The sequence below is a fragment of the Staurois parvus genome, unplaced genomic scaffold, assembly GCF_062004578.1.
Source record: "Staurois parvus isolate SC_StPar_1 unplaced genomic scaffold, SC_StPar_1.0 ptg000020l, whole genome shotgun sequence".
NCBI lineage: Eukaryota > Metazoa > Chordata > Amphibia > Anura > Ranidae > Staurois > Staurois parvus.
In genome coordinates this window covers 2,190,671-2,206,288 of record NW_028317816.1, presented here as the reverse complement: position 1 = coordinate 2,206,288, position 15,618 = coordinate 2,190,671, and positions in this window count along the sequence as shown.

The window sequence follows — 15,618 nt, the reverse complement described above, 5'->3', positions numbered from 1 at the left end:
GAAGAGTAGGATCCGATCATTCAGCCTGGGATGGCGTAAATGGAATTGGCAAATGTAACAGCAATGGCATATTACTACTGAAGACATGTGCAGCTCACGATCTGATCATCACTAATAAAACCTTTCACCTGCCTACTAGCAAAAAGACGTCCTGGATGCACCCACACTCAAAGCACTGGCATCTTATTGATTATGTCATCGTGCAAAGGAAAGACAGACAGGATGTAAGGGTGACCAAGGCCATGCCGAGTGCTGACTGTTGGACTGACTATAGACTCATCATCTCCAAATTAAGCTTTCACATCAAGCCAAAGAGACATCTGCAGGGAAAGAAAGCTGTGATGAAACAAATTAACATCAGTAAACTGATGAACCCCAACACAGCAGCTTCACTAGCAGAAGATCTTGACAACCAACTCTCAGAGCTGCAATTAGAAGGAAATGATGAGAAGGACTGGGAACACTTCCGGGATATTGTGCACTCTTCTGCTCTAAAGGTTCTTGGACCCTCACACTGGAAGCACCAGGACTGGTTTGACGAAAATGATGATGAGATCAAGGCCCTACTTGCTGAAAAGCACCGCCTTCACTGTGCTTATCAGAACAACCCATCGTCAACAGCTAAGAAAAGTGCCTTCAACAACGCACACGGGACCATACAGAACAAGCTTCGCAAGATGCAGGACTCCTGGTTGAGTGCCAAAGCAGATGAAAATCAGAAGTTTGCTAATAGAAACTATGCCAAACAGTTCTATGAAGCCCTCAGATCCTTGTACAGACCTCAGCCCTCAGGGAGCTCCCCTCTACTAGACTCAGATGGTGCAACTTTCATTACTGAGAAGACTTTGATCCTACAGCGTTAGGCTGAGCACTGCCAATCTGTACTGAACCGCCCGTCTTCCATTAACAACAAGCTGATCGACAGAATGCCCCAGGTGGATATCAACCACAGCCTGGACCCCCCACCAACAAAGACTGAAACCCTACAAGCTATCAGCCAGCTGTCCAGTGGAAAGGCCCCAGGATTTGATGCAATCCCAGCGGAACTTTACAAGGATGGCGGTGCAGTGCTTGTCAACAAACTCACTCTGCTGTGCTTCTGGCAGCAAGGATCCATTCCTCAGGAACTGAAAGATGCATCCATCGTACAAGGTGGTGTACAATTCACGGTTCTGCTCTTGACACTTCCCTTGGAGTTGTCAGGCTGCAAAGATCATGTCCACAGTGCCACGCTCTTTGTGAAAACCGTACTGTCTCTAGTAATAAACCCTGTTCCAGGTGGTCAATCAGGCGGTTAAGCAACACTCGTGCAAGGACCTTGCCTGCAATGGAAAGCAGTGATATTCCTCTATGATTATCTATGAATGGATCCCTGATGCCAGAAGGACAGCAGAGTGAGTTTGTTGACAAGCACTGCACCGCCATCCTTGTAAACTTCTGTCTCAAGGAAAGCGACCACACGGGGGGACAACGGAAGTGATACAAAGACACATTGAAAGCCTCCTTCAAGTCCCTGGAAATTGAGATCACCTCCTGGGAGACCCTGGCAAAAGATCGATTGACATGGTGCACGTTGATCCATCAAGGCTGCCAGACATTTGAGAAGAGAATAAAAAACATAGAACAAGAGAAGCGAGCACTCCGTAAAGCCAGAGCTGCAAATACTGCAACAGTGGTGCCCACATATGTCTGCCCGACATGTGGCAGAACATTTTGTGCCCGTATAGGCCTTACCAGCTACCTACGGACACACCGTCCTTTTTGAACATGATGGACAAACATCATCATCAAACATCATCATCATATCAAAGCAGCGAGTGCTATTACCTATATGTAACATTGATATTTATATTCTGAGTACCATTTCCTATATATAACACTGACACAGGGCTGGACTGACCATTTGGGTATTGCCCAAGGGCCCGAGGTCAGTAGGGGGCCCCAAGAGAGGCTCACTGTTTGTTGACAGTGTGGGGAGCAGAGGAGGAGGCAGTCTCTGATCCTGGATGTAGCTCACCTTTCATTTCAGGTAGTGGCAGAGTGAGTTGGGGTCCTGGGCAGTCATAGTGCCTTGTACATTGTTTTTTTTAAAACAAGGCCTGGATTATTTCCTAAATGCACACCATAACTGGACACTAATATTTATAGGTAAAGTTGATCCAGGGAATATCTGATTGCCCCTTTGGGGATCAGGAAGGAATTTTGTTATCTCCTGCTGGAACAAATTGGATCATGTTTGCTAGGTTATTTTTGCCTTCCTCTGGATCAGCTGTGGGTATAAGGTAGTGTATATGGAGGCTTTCTATTTCTTTGTGTGTCTTTTATTATGGTTGTTTTACCTGAATTGACTTGTGTCTTGTTTTTCAACCAGATTAACTATTGTAACAGGGTTAGCTCGGCAGCGGGTGTGTGTGACCCCCTGGATGGGTGCACAACACAAAAAAAATAGGCACAGCACAACAATAGTGGAGGTGAAAACAAACAGGTGCAATTTATTTACAATATTTACAGAAAAAAGGATAAACAAAAAGAAACATCAAAATAAATCCTGGCCAACTTGGCTACTTACTGCAACAACAGCTTCTCCCTAGCTACCCACTAGGTACAGCCTGCTGCTATACCTAGTTGCTAGTACTTGGAGGCTAGCCACACAGGCTTTGGTCTCTCTGCACACAGGTAACAGGTCAGCTCCCCAGACAGTTCAGGCACAGATCTGGTTCCAGGGTGGAGCAACTCCCTAAGCACTCTGGGAGGTTTTATAGAGGTGTTTAATGAGCCCACTACCTTCAGCTGGGCTCATTACCTCAGTGCTGAAGGACTCAGCACTTCCCTCTAGTGGTACAAATCCCCATAAAGCCTGAACCTTGGACAAATATATCGTCCATCCAGGACGCAACCAGGTGATTTCACCTGCCTACTGTCACATACCCCCCCCTCTTGTTTCAACCTTGGGGTTGTAACACCAGTAGCCAGGCAGGCATGTACCCGGGATAAAGCATCCACATTTCCCATCTGAACACCAGGGCGATGCTTCACCGTGAAGGTAAATTCCTGTAGGGCCAGAAACCACCTATTAACCCTTCTATTGGTCTCCTTATTTTGAGGCATCCATTTCAAGGGAGCGTGATCTGTGATCAGGTCAAAATGTCTGCCCAGCAGATAGTACCGAAGGGAATCTAGGGCCCACTTCACCGCTAAACACTCCTTCTCAATCGTGGCGTAATTTTCCTCGTGAGACTTTAGCTTTCGGCTGAGATAGATTACTGGGTGCTCCTCCCCCTGCCAAACCTGGGACAGCACTGCTCCTAAGCCAACATTGGATGCATCCGTCTGGACCACAAAGTCTTTTGAGAAGTCTGGGGAGTATAGGACTGGCTGGCTACATAAGGCCCTTTTTAAAGACTGGAAGGCTGCTTCAGCATCAGGGGACCACTTAACCATGACAGGCTCCTTCCCTTTTGTCAGGTTGGTTAGGGGTACTGCCATAGAAGCAAAATGGGGAATGAATCGCCGATAGTAGCCAGCAATTCCTAGAAACGTACACTTCTTTGGGTTGGCCGTAAACCCAGCTTTCCGTATTGAGTCTAGCACAGCCTGAACTTTTGGCAAATGTGAGGCCCAGTCTGCGCTATGGATAATCACATCGTCCAAGTACGCTGCAGCATACTTCTGATGGGGACGAAGAATCTGATCCATTTTTCGCTGAAAGGTGGCCGGTGCATTCTGTAACCCGAACGGCATTCTTTTATACTGGAATGACCCTTCTGGGGTTACAAATGCAGTCTTCTCCTTTGCCGACTTAGCTAGGGGAATTTGCCAATAACCTTTTGTCAAGTCTAGCGTTGTCATGTACCGGGCTGCTCCCAGTCGGTCGATTAGTTCATCTATCCTTGGCATGGGGTAGGTGTCAAATTTTGTAACTTTATTCAACTGTCGAAAGTCGTTACAAAATCGCCAGCTCCCATCTGGTTTGGGCACCAACACTATGGGGCTGGACCAGTCACTTTGGGACTCCTCTATCACCCCCAAATCTAGCATTCTCTGTACTTCCCCACGTATTGCCTCCCGTCGAGCCTCTGGGATTCTATAGGGTTTCAGTTTTACTCTTTCACCCGGTGGGGTGATAATGTCATGCTCCACCCCCGAGGTTTGTCCCGGCAGCTCAGAAAAAACATCTGTGTTGCGGAGCACAAACTCTTTAGCCTCCTGTTTTTGAACTGTAGACAGCGTGACTGCTATTCCAACCTCCGGAACCAAGCAGTTAGATGGCGCTGGTGACAAACCCTCAGCAACTAGGGATTCCCTGTCCCTCCAGGCCTTTAGCAGATTAATGTGGTAGATCTGCTCCGGTTTCCGCCTTCCTGGTTGTCTGACCCTGTAATTCACTTCACTCACTTTCTCAATCACCTCGTAGGGGCCATGCCATTTGGCCAGGAATTTGCTTTCAACCGTAGGGATTAGCACTAGCACTCTATCTCCTTCAGCAAATGACCTGGTCCGGGCCCCCCGATTGTACACCCTCTGCTGCGCTAACTGTGCTTGGGACAAATGTTCCTTTACGATAGGCATGACCTGGGCAATTCTATCTTGCATTTGGGCGACGTGCTCAATCACACTCCGGTGGGGAGAACTCTCACTTTCCCAAGTTTCCTTGGCGATATCTAACAGCCCCCTTGGGTGTCTCCCATAGAGCAACTCAAATGGTGAAAACCCTGTGGAGGACTGGGGTACCTCCTGGATGGCAAACATCAAATAGGGTACTAAATAATCCCAACCCTTTCCATCCTTATCTACCACCTTCCTTAGCATTTGTTTCAGGGTTTTGTTGAACCTTTCCACCAACCCGTCAGTTTGGGGATGATACACAGAGGTGCGCAACTGTTTGACCTTGAACAGTTTGCACAGCTCTTTCATCACCCGGGACATAAAGGGGGTTCCCTGATCCGTCAGCAGTTCCTTTGAAATACCCACTCGGCTGAAAACGAGGAATAGCTCCTTAGCTATTGTCTTGGCAGAGGTATTTCGGAGTGGAATTGCTTCTGGATAGCGGGTGGCATAGTCGAGTATGACCAACGGGTACTGATGCCCCCTAGCGGATTTCACCAGCGGACCTACCAAATCCATGGCAATCCTTTCAAAGGGGACCTCAATGATGGGAAGAGGTACCAGTGGACTACGGAAATGGGGCATAGGGGCCGACTTCTGACACACAGGGCAAGAGGAACAGTAATTTTCCACCTCCTTAATGACCCCAGGCCAATAGAACCTCTGCAGTACTCTTTCCCGTGTTTTCTCCGCCCCCAAATGACCCCCAAGGATGTGTCCATGGGCCAACTCCAACACCAACTTCCTGTAAGGTCTGGGCACCACCAGTTGCTCAATGGTTTCTTCTGCCCCTTGAGCAACTCGATAGAGTAGGTCCCTTTCCACAAGGAAGTATGGATAAGCAGCAGTTTTCTCAGGACTCACTAGTTGACCATCTACTTTTACTACATTTTCCCGGGCTTTTATCAGTGTGGGGTCTTTCAGCTGTTCGGTTGCAAAATTTTCCCTATGCACCTCTAAGTCCGAGAACTCCACAACCGGCAGATTTTCATCTGAGGAGGCGGGCTCCTCCTCAGTTCCTTGGGTCTCCCCAGCTAGTACCGACAAGGGGAACTTGGGAGAGACCTCACCACACTCAGACGCTTTCTGGGATTCACCTTCCTGGTCTGCAGGGGAGACAGTGGGGGGGTCAGAACAATCCCAGAGTTCCCAGAATTTTGGAAAATCCCTCCCCACAATGGCATCATGTGGTAAATGAGGTACCAATCCTACCTGATGAGACAGGTTACCTTTGGGGGTCTCAAAAAACACAGTAGCCACGGGATACTCCCAAGTGTCCCCATGCACACAAATCACCGCCACCTTTTTATGCCCAGAGACCTTTGTAGTGACCATCTCCTCTCTTATCAAGGTTACCAGGCTACCTGAATCCAGCAACCCCACAATATTATTTCCATTAACAGTCATTTTGCACAAATGTTTCTCAGTGCCCGGGCTGGCCGTGCATACCACTGTCGCAAACAGCGACTGACGTCTATTGCTCAGAAAGTCACACTGCATAGGCTCATCCACCACTGGGCAATTAGCTGCAATGTGTCCCTCTTACCGGCAGCGGTAACAGACAATTTTTTTCACCGCTTCTTGCAGCCTTGGCCTTCCTGGCCGCTCTTGCCAGACATTGGGTAATACTCCCACCCTCTCACTCTCTCCACCCTCACCCCTTGTAGTCATCTTACCCGCCGCTGGGGATGGTCTGGTCTTAGGGTGGAAAGTCCGTGAGTCTCTGGAAGAGGAGGTCAGGTTCTCAGTAGCCAAGTATCTCTCCACTAGATCCACCAGCTTGTCTGCAGTTTCTGGGTCTCCATGGCTGACCCACTTTTGAATAGTAGTAGGCAGAGACCTTAGGAACCGATCCATGACGACACGTTCCACAATTTTTGGGGCGGTCAAAGTCTCTGGCTGCAGCCACTTCCTGCTCAGGTGAATGAGATCATACATCTGTGACCTGGGAGGTTTCCCAAGCCGAAAAGTCCAATTATGTACCCGCTGAGCACGGACAGCGAGGGTAACACCCAACCGGGCCAAAATTTCCACTTTTAGCACATCATAGTTTTTGGCTTGGTCCGGCTCTAGGTCATAGTAAGCTTTTTGCGACTCTCCAGTTAATAATGGGGCCATCAGTCCAGCCCACTGTTCTTTAGGCCACTTTTCCCTTTCAGCAGTCCTTTCAAAGGCGGTTAGAAACACCTCCGGATCATCCGCTCCCGTCATTTTTGGCAATAAACGGCCCACAGAAAATGATGGTGTTTTACCAGAATCAGCCTCAGTCTGCTGCCTCTGCTGGAGCTGCTTCAAAACAGCCTCCATTTGTTGCTGGTGTTTCTGGTCCTGTTGCACCAGCAATTCCCTATGGCGGACCTCTGCTTGTTCCAAGGCCCTCTGCTGGGCTGCAATGCTCTGCTGGAAACTTGCATTTGCCTGTTGTTGATTGGCATTTGCCAGAGCCAACTGTCTGATTATCTCCTCCATGCTGGCCTTTAGTTACCACAACTGCCCGCCGTCCTCCACCATATGTAACAGGGTTAGCTCGGCAGCTGGTGTGTGTGACCCCCTGGATGGGTGCACAACACAAAAAAAATAGGCACAGCACAACAATAGTGGAGGTGAAAACAAACAGGTGCAATTTATTTACAATATTTACAGAAAAAAGGATAAACAAAAAGAAACATCAAAATAAATCCTGGCCAAATTGGCTACTTACTGCAACAACAGCTTCTCCCTAGCTACCCACTAGGTACAGCCTGCTGCTATACCTAGTTGCTAGTACTTGGAGGCTAGCCACACAGGCTTTGGTCTCTCTGCACACAGGTAACAGGTCAGCTCCCCAGACAGTTCAGGCACAGATCTGGTTCCAGGGTGGAGCAACTCCCTAAGCACTCTGGGAGGTTTTATAGAGGTGTTTAATGAGCCCACTACCTTCAGCTGGGCTCATTACCTCAGTGCTGAAGGACTCAGCACTTCCCTCTAGTGGTATAAATCCCCATAAAGCCTGAACCTTGGACAAATATATCGTCCATCCAGGACGCAACCAGGTGATTTCACCTGCCTACTGTCACACTATGTAACTGGATGTTAGGCTCCTTTAAGAGAAAACCTTCCTGTAGTGATGTAGTGGGTGGAGGTAATGCCCATATACATGCCAGGATGGGAGGAGCCTTAGAGAGTATGGGCATGGAAGCCAAGCACCCTGGAGCTATTTATATGTAGTCAGCTACTGCCAAGGTCCCTAAACAGTTCAACACCTAGAAGGACCAGCTGTAGTCGTCTTGACTCTTTTACAGTCTGACATGGACTGAGTGGGATGCTAAAGGCCTTTTAGGCCAGGCTAAGTGTCCTCTGACATGCTAATACACCTGGAAACATGTGTAACAGCTGCTTATATAAATGCTTGGATTAGATGAGCCTTAGAGAGTTGGGGCATGGAAACCAAGCACCCCAGAGCTATTCAGATGTAGTCAGCTCCAGCCAATGTCCCTGGACAGGGCTGACTCTCCAGGTGAGATAGTTCAACACCTAGAACAACCAGCTGTAGTTGTCCTGACACTTTTACAGTCTGACCTGGACTGAGAGTGGGATGCTAAAGGCCTTTTGGACAAGGCTAACTGCCCTCTAATATGAGTGCTAGTACACCTGAGAACAAGTGTAACTGGGTCTGTAACGGTGATGATGAGAGTGATCCCCGACAGCCGGCTGACAGGGACATTGGTGGTGGTGGATCTGCCTGCAGGTGTATGGCTCACTCGCTGAAGACTATCCACAATGTCCGGGCCATGGTGTTTGCTTGCCTTCTCCAGTGGGGCTGAGCCCCTCCTCTGAGCTGAAGGATGTGATCCCAAGAGGAAGAACTCTTTCCCGAGCCAGGCTATCCTCTCCCAGCATTCTTCTCTCTCCAGCTGGCTGGAACTTCATGTAAAACCCCGGTCTCTGGACCACATGTCTCACGATCCCCTACTCTCAGTAGTGGTCTCCCTCTATGCTTCCAGGAAATTATGTCACAATGGTCAGGCTGAACACTAGAGGGAAACAAACTCAAGGCAGTCTACGGAAATGAAAGGAGGGGATGGAGGAAGGAAGGGAAGAAAGAAGAAGGAAGGAAGGAAGGAAGGAAGGAAGGAAGGAAGGAAGGAGGGGAGGAAGGAAAGAAGAAAAGGGAGGGAGAGAATGGATGGAGGAAGAAAGGGAGGGAGGAATGAAGGAAAGGGAGCCAGCTCTTGAGAGAGTCTAATAATTCCCACTACCAAACTATTTTGAACCTGCCAACATGTCTTAGACCAATGCCAAAAAAAAGCTTCCTTCATTGACACAAGCCCAAAGCCAGTTGACACTAGCCCTCAAAAATGTCACAGTGAGCTGTAGCCAGAGATAAACTGAAGTTCCCAAAAAGCTGTTCACTGTTCCCCAGCTGTTTCCAGTAGATTTTCTTTGTAATAATCCATGACACATGTGTGTTTGCCATGTTATACATCTTATCATACACAGTGACATAGTTGGTAAAGTTGAATAAAGACACCAGTCCATCCAGTTCAACCTGAGTGTGTATGTGTATGTGTGTGCACACATGTGTGTGTATATGTCACTACCCTTTTCCATATCTCTGTACATTGCATTCACAAGAAAACACATCTAAAACTTTTAATTTATCTACACTCCCCACTGACACCACCAACTGTGGAAGGATAAAGAATGCCTTATGAAGTTTAAGGTTGAACAGCTTTTTGTCCAGCTTCATTGTGTGGTAACATGTCTTCTTTAGAGACCTTAGGTTAAATAGTTTCCTCCCAATGCTAGAGTCACCATTCAAAGATTTATATATTGCAATTATATCTCCTCTTATGCACCTCTTCTCCAGGGAGAATACATTTAATTTCTGTGGTTGTTCCTCAAAACTGAGACTATCCAACCCCCTTATTAGCTTTGTTGCCCTCCTCTCTACAGTTAAAGCACATCCTTCTTGAGGATTAGTGACCAGGACTGGATGACATATTCAGAATGTGGCCAAAACAGTTTTGTAAAGTAGTGGAGTTATAGTTTTATCTCTTGAGTAAATATTTTTTTTAAAGCATGCTTATTTGCAAGCCTTGCTTTCTGCATCTTGGCATTGCATGCTATTGCTGAGTCTGTGATCTACTAGCACATCCAGATCCCTTTCCATACTTGAATCCCTCAGAGTTTCTCCCTCTGGCAAGTAACTTGTATTCATATTTTTAGCTCCCAAGTGCATTACATTTTCCAATATTAAACCTCATCTGACATATAGATGCCCACCCCTATATTTTGTTGTGTATCACAGAATTGGTCCCAGGATATACTGTAGCCCTGGAGCACATAGCTAACAACTCTAGACAATTCAGAAAATATGCCATTAATTACCGCCCTCTGGACACGCTCCTGCAACCAGTTTTCTATCCAGAGCGAGAGGATGTCTCCAACACCACACTAGCACTCCATGGATCACCAGGATGGGTCCAAAGCTTTATTCAGCTATCACATCATTATAGCAAAAGCCACATTTTGGAGCCTCACAGGACCCCTTCAACAGGAATGGCCACATGGCTGAAGAAGGGGTCCTGTGAGGTTCTGAAACATTGCTTCAGTTATAATGATGTGATCCTTGAATAAAGCTTTGGACCTGTTCTAGAGATCCATGGTGTGCTGGTGACATTCTCTTGCTTGGATTACCTTTAGTTCTAGCTGGTGGTCGATGCAGCAACCATTTACATATGCGTTACGTGTGCATTGGAAATAGTGCGTTCGAATACTTGGTGAGTTTTCTATCCCAGTACATACAATATAATCTATTCCAAAAGATCTTAACCACTTCCATACAGGGCACTTTTATCCCCTTCCTGCCCAGGCCAATTATCAGCTTTTAGTGCTGTCACACTTTGAATGACAATTGCGCGGTCATACAACATTGTACCCATATGAAATTTTTATCATTTTTTTCCCCACAAATAGAGCTTTCCTTTGTGGTAATTAATCACCCCTGGGTTTTTTTTTTTTTTTGCACTAAAAACGAAAAAACCCGAAAATTTAGAAACAAATAAGGTTTTCTTTGTTTCTATTATACAATTTTGCAAATAAAAAATTTTTCTTCATAAATGTATGCAAAAATGTATACTGCTACATAACTTTGGTAAAAAAAAAACAAATCAGTGTATATTATTTATATAATTTAAAATTACACATCTAATTTCCTGACTACCTATCACAGTTTTGAAGGCTCTGGAGCACGAGGACAGTGGAAACACCCACAAAATGACCTGATTTTGGAAAGCAAACATCCCAAGGTATATTCTATCAGGCATAATGAGTCTTTTGAACATGTTATTTTTTTCCAAAAGTTTTTAGAAAATGTGGAAAGAAAAATGAAAACTTTTTTTTTCACACAAAGTTGTCAAGATATTTCTAAAAAAAACAGCATGTACATACCAAGAATTATGCCCCAAAATGCATTATGCAACTCCTTCTGAGTATGGCAATACCACATGTGTGAGACTTTTCCGCAGCTTGGCGACCCAACATCCAAGTAGCACCTTCATGCATTCTAGGAGCATAAAAGGGGCATAAATTACACATCTAATTTCCTGACTACCTATCACAGTTTTGAAGGCCCCAGGACAATGGAAAAACAAACAGAATTACCACATTTTGGAAATAAAACACTCCAAAATATACTCTTTGAGGCATAATGAGTCTTTTGAACATGTCATTTTTTTTTCACACGTTTTTAGAAAATGTGGAAAGAAAATGAAAAAGTTGTCAATTTATAGGATATTTCTTCTATACTCGAAAATACATTTTGCTACTCCCCCTGAACATGACAATATCACATGTGAGACTTTTTCACAGCCTAGTTAAAAAAAGGATAAACAAAAGATTACCTGTGGTTTTAGGAGAGCATTTGATGAGGAAGCAGGCAACAGCCACAGGATTCGCACAGGCAGCAGGCAGGAATATGGTGGATAAACAAGCCAGGGTCAGAACAGTCAGCAGGCTGAGATCCAGGCAGAAGGAAGAAACATAGTCCATAAAAATTCCTGGGTCAGTACAGGCAGCAGACAGAGATATTGTCAGCACAGCCAAAGTATTGGTCCAGGCAACAGGCAGGAACATGGTCCATAAAAAGTCCTAGGTCAGTACAGGAAGCAAGCAGAGATATAATTAGCACAGCTAGAGTATTGGTCCAGGCAGCAGGCAGGAACATGGTTCGAAAAAGTCTTGAGTCAGTACAGGTAGCAAGAGGAGATATGGTCAGCACAACCAAAGTATTGGTCCAGGCAACAGGCAAGAACATGGTCCAAAAAAAGTCCTGGGTCAATGCAGGCAGAGATATGAACATCACAAAGTATTGGTCCAGGCAGCAGGCAGGAACATCAGGCTTAGGGCCTTGGTCAGGTAGGAGCGGGGCACAGTGGTAGAGGCTTCATCCCACCCAATCTCTTTGAAGCCTCCGGACAAACAGACCCTGTTCCTGGAATTACAAAACCCGGAGAAAACCAAAAACTGTTTTTTCTCAATTCTGAAGCCCCTCACATATGTGAGACCCCTGTGTTATCTTGAATCCCATTACTGCAATAGCAGGGCAAAAGGGCAATCCAAGCAGCAGGCAAAAAACATTGTCGATTTAACAGGCCGAGGTCAGTCCAGGAAGAAGGCATAAAAGTGGTTGATAATCCAGATGGCAGGCAGAAGCATAGTTGATAAACAGACCATAATCAGTTCTGGAGGAAGGCAGAAATGTTGCTTAGAAGTAATTCAGATGGCAGACAGAGGAATTGTCGGTAAACAGGCCAGGGTCAGTTAAGGTGGAAGGCAGAGGTATGGTCAATCAAGACAGCAGGCAAAAGATCAGCACAGATAATAAAAATGGGGAAATTGCAGGCTGTTAAAAATATGGGGAACTAATATCTTACTAAAGTGTGATAACATCTGAAGCAGTCTCCGATGTATAGGCCTGGTTGTGAGGGACATTGGGGACAATGAAAACTAGTGTCTCTCCTAACTCCCCCTCTGTTGCATACCTTATATTTTTTTCGGCGTCTTCTTCCTGTTTCTAATGGTGGAATATTCTCAGGGAATCCAAGTCTGCTGACACATTCGGAGCAAATGGTTTGTGGTGGAGATCCCTGCTGATAGATTAGGGCAGTGATGACATCTTCTACAAATTTACAGTATAAGTCTTTCCACTGATTTTTGATAGGTGATGTATGCATTAAAAATGGCCATGTGGAAAAAGTATATTGCAACTATTTTGTACCAGTAGGGGGACTTCCTTGTTGATAAAGATGGCTGCAGCATCTGATCGTTTAAATCCACCCCCCCCCCCCCATGAATTGATTATAATTGTGGATACACTCTGGCTTTTGGATGAGACCTTGTCTTCTATGTCATTATGGATAGTGGACAGGGCATAAACATTTCTCCTATCCCTCCACTTCACGGCCAGCACTTCCTCGTTCCTCAGACTTCCCCTCTTTGTAGAATTGTGTTCACTAAATTTTGTGGGAAGCCCTTCCTGTTTGTTCTGGCAGTACCGCAGGCCATCATTTTCTAAAGGTACAGGTGGCGGAAAAGGTGCAGGCTTGTGTAATAATTGTCTAGGTAGATGTGATACCCCTTTTGGAAAAGTGGAAAGGCCAGGTCCCAGACAATTTTTCCACATGTGCCAATGTAGGTTGGGCACCCAGGGGGCTGGAGCTGGGAGTTTTTGCCTTCATGTACGTGAAAGGCATGCACATATCCTGTGGCACTTTTACGCAGCTTGTTGAGCTTCAGTTCATACCTGGCCCTTTTACTGGGATTATATTGCTTGAATCCCAGCTGGCCAGTAAAGTGGACAAGAGATTCGTCCTCACAGATATTTTGGTCAGGGACATAAAGTTGAAAAAATATTTTAGAAAAAAAATTAATTGGGCGAATTTTATACAGTTTGTCATAGCCTGGCTGATCTCGGGCAGGGCACTAGGAATTATCACTGAAATGCAGGAAGCACATTATCATGTCATAATGTGACTTGGACATTACAGATGAAAAGATGGGAATGTGATGGATGGGGTGGGTGGACCAATATGAATGTAATTCATTTTTTTTTGTAAGCCCCATGTTGATTGCAAGGCCCAAAAACAATTTAAGCTCCTCTACTGTAAGCCGTCTCCACTCGAACAGACAGGCATAGCAAGAATTGGGGTTGTCTGCGATATATTGTTGGGCAAATAGGTTAGTCTTATCTACAACTGATTGAAGGAAATTATAAGGGAAAAATACATTTAAAAAATCAATTCGGGAAAAATTTTCTGTGTTGGGCTGCACGCTTGGTTGTGCGGTGAAAGGGTGGATTGTAGCTGATCCTGAGCTGGAAGGCAGCCAGAGCGTCTGGGAGGTATGTGTGGGCCCTGACTCTTGGGGTCTGGTGTGATATTCCAGTGCTGGTACCGGGCCTGTCATCCTGGGGTCTAGCTCCATTGGCGTTTGCTGACTGACCATTTGGGTGTAATGGTATTGGTACATTGGCGCTGCTCATGGTTGCCTGGCCTTCAGAGCATCTTACTCTTTAAGCAGGGACTGCTTCCTCTTCCGATTCGTTCACCGATCTACTGCTTTCTATTGGCTCGTAATCCAAATCGGAATCGGATATTGAAGGCTCCCCGCTGCTCTCATCCGTCATGCTGAGGATTTGGAAAGCCTCCTCACTAGAGTAATATTTTTTTTTTACATCTTGACAGTATGTCAGGCAACTGTGATGGGTACACTGCTGATGGGCTGCAGTGAAGGTGGCTCTGTTATGGGTACTCTGATAAGGCTGATGACAGGTACACTGACAGGCTGCACAGGTGTATGCGTTTACAGGTACACTGATAGGCTTCCCTTGTGGATATGCTGACAGGTACACTGATGGGCTGCTGGACAGGTACGCTGATGGGCTCTGATGGACAGGTACACTGATGGACTCTGCTGGACAGGTACGCTGATGGGCTCTGATGGACAGGTCCGCTGATGGGCTCTACTGGACAGGTTCGCTGATGGGCTCTGATGGACAGGTACACTGATGGGCTCTGCTGGACAGGTACACTGATGGGCTCTGCTAGACAGGTACGCTGATGGGCTCTGCTGACAGGTACGCTCAACAGGTACATTGATGCGCTGTGCTAGCAGTTATGTGATGGGCTGTGCTAGCAGGTATGCTGATGGGCTGTACTGACAGGTACACTGACGGGTTGCACGACAAGTACACTGAAGGGCTGTACTGACAGGTACGTGATGGGCTGTACTGACAGGTACACTGATGGGCTGTGCTAACAGGTACATGATAGGCTGTATGACAGGTACACTGATGGGCTGTGCTGACAGGTATGTGATGGGCTGTGCTAGCAGGTATGCTGATGGGCTGTACTGACAGGTACACTGACGGGCTGCACGACAAGTACACTGATGGGCTGACTGACAGGTACGTGATGCGCTATACTGACAGGTACATGATGGGCTCTACTGACAGGTACACTGATGGGCTGTATCACAGGTACACTGATGGGCTGTGCTGACAGGTACACTGATGGGCTGCGCTGACAGGTACATGATAGGCTGTATGACAGGTACACTGATGGGTTGTGCTGACAGGTACGTGATGGGCTGTATGACAGGTACACTGATGGGCTGTGCTGACAGGTACGTGGTCGGCTGTATGACAGGTACATGATGGGCTGTACTGACAGGTACACTGACGGGCTGTGCTGACAGGTATGCTCAACAGGTACATTGATGCGCTGTGCTAGCAGGTATGTGATGGGCTGTGCTAGCAGGTATGCTGATGGGCTGTACTGACAGGTACACTGACGGGCTGCACGACAAGTACACTGATGGGCTGACTGACAGGTACACTGATGGGCTGTATCACAGGTACATTGATGGGCTGTACTGACAGGTACACTGATGGGCTGCGCTGACAGGTACATGATAGGCTGTATGACAGATACACTGATGGGTTGTGCTGACAGGTATGTGATGGGCTGTATG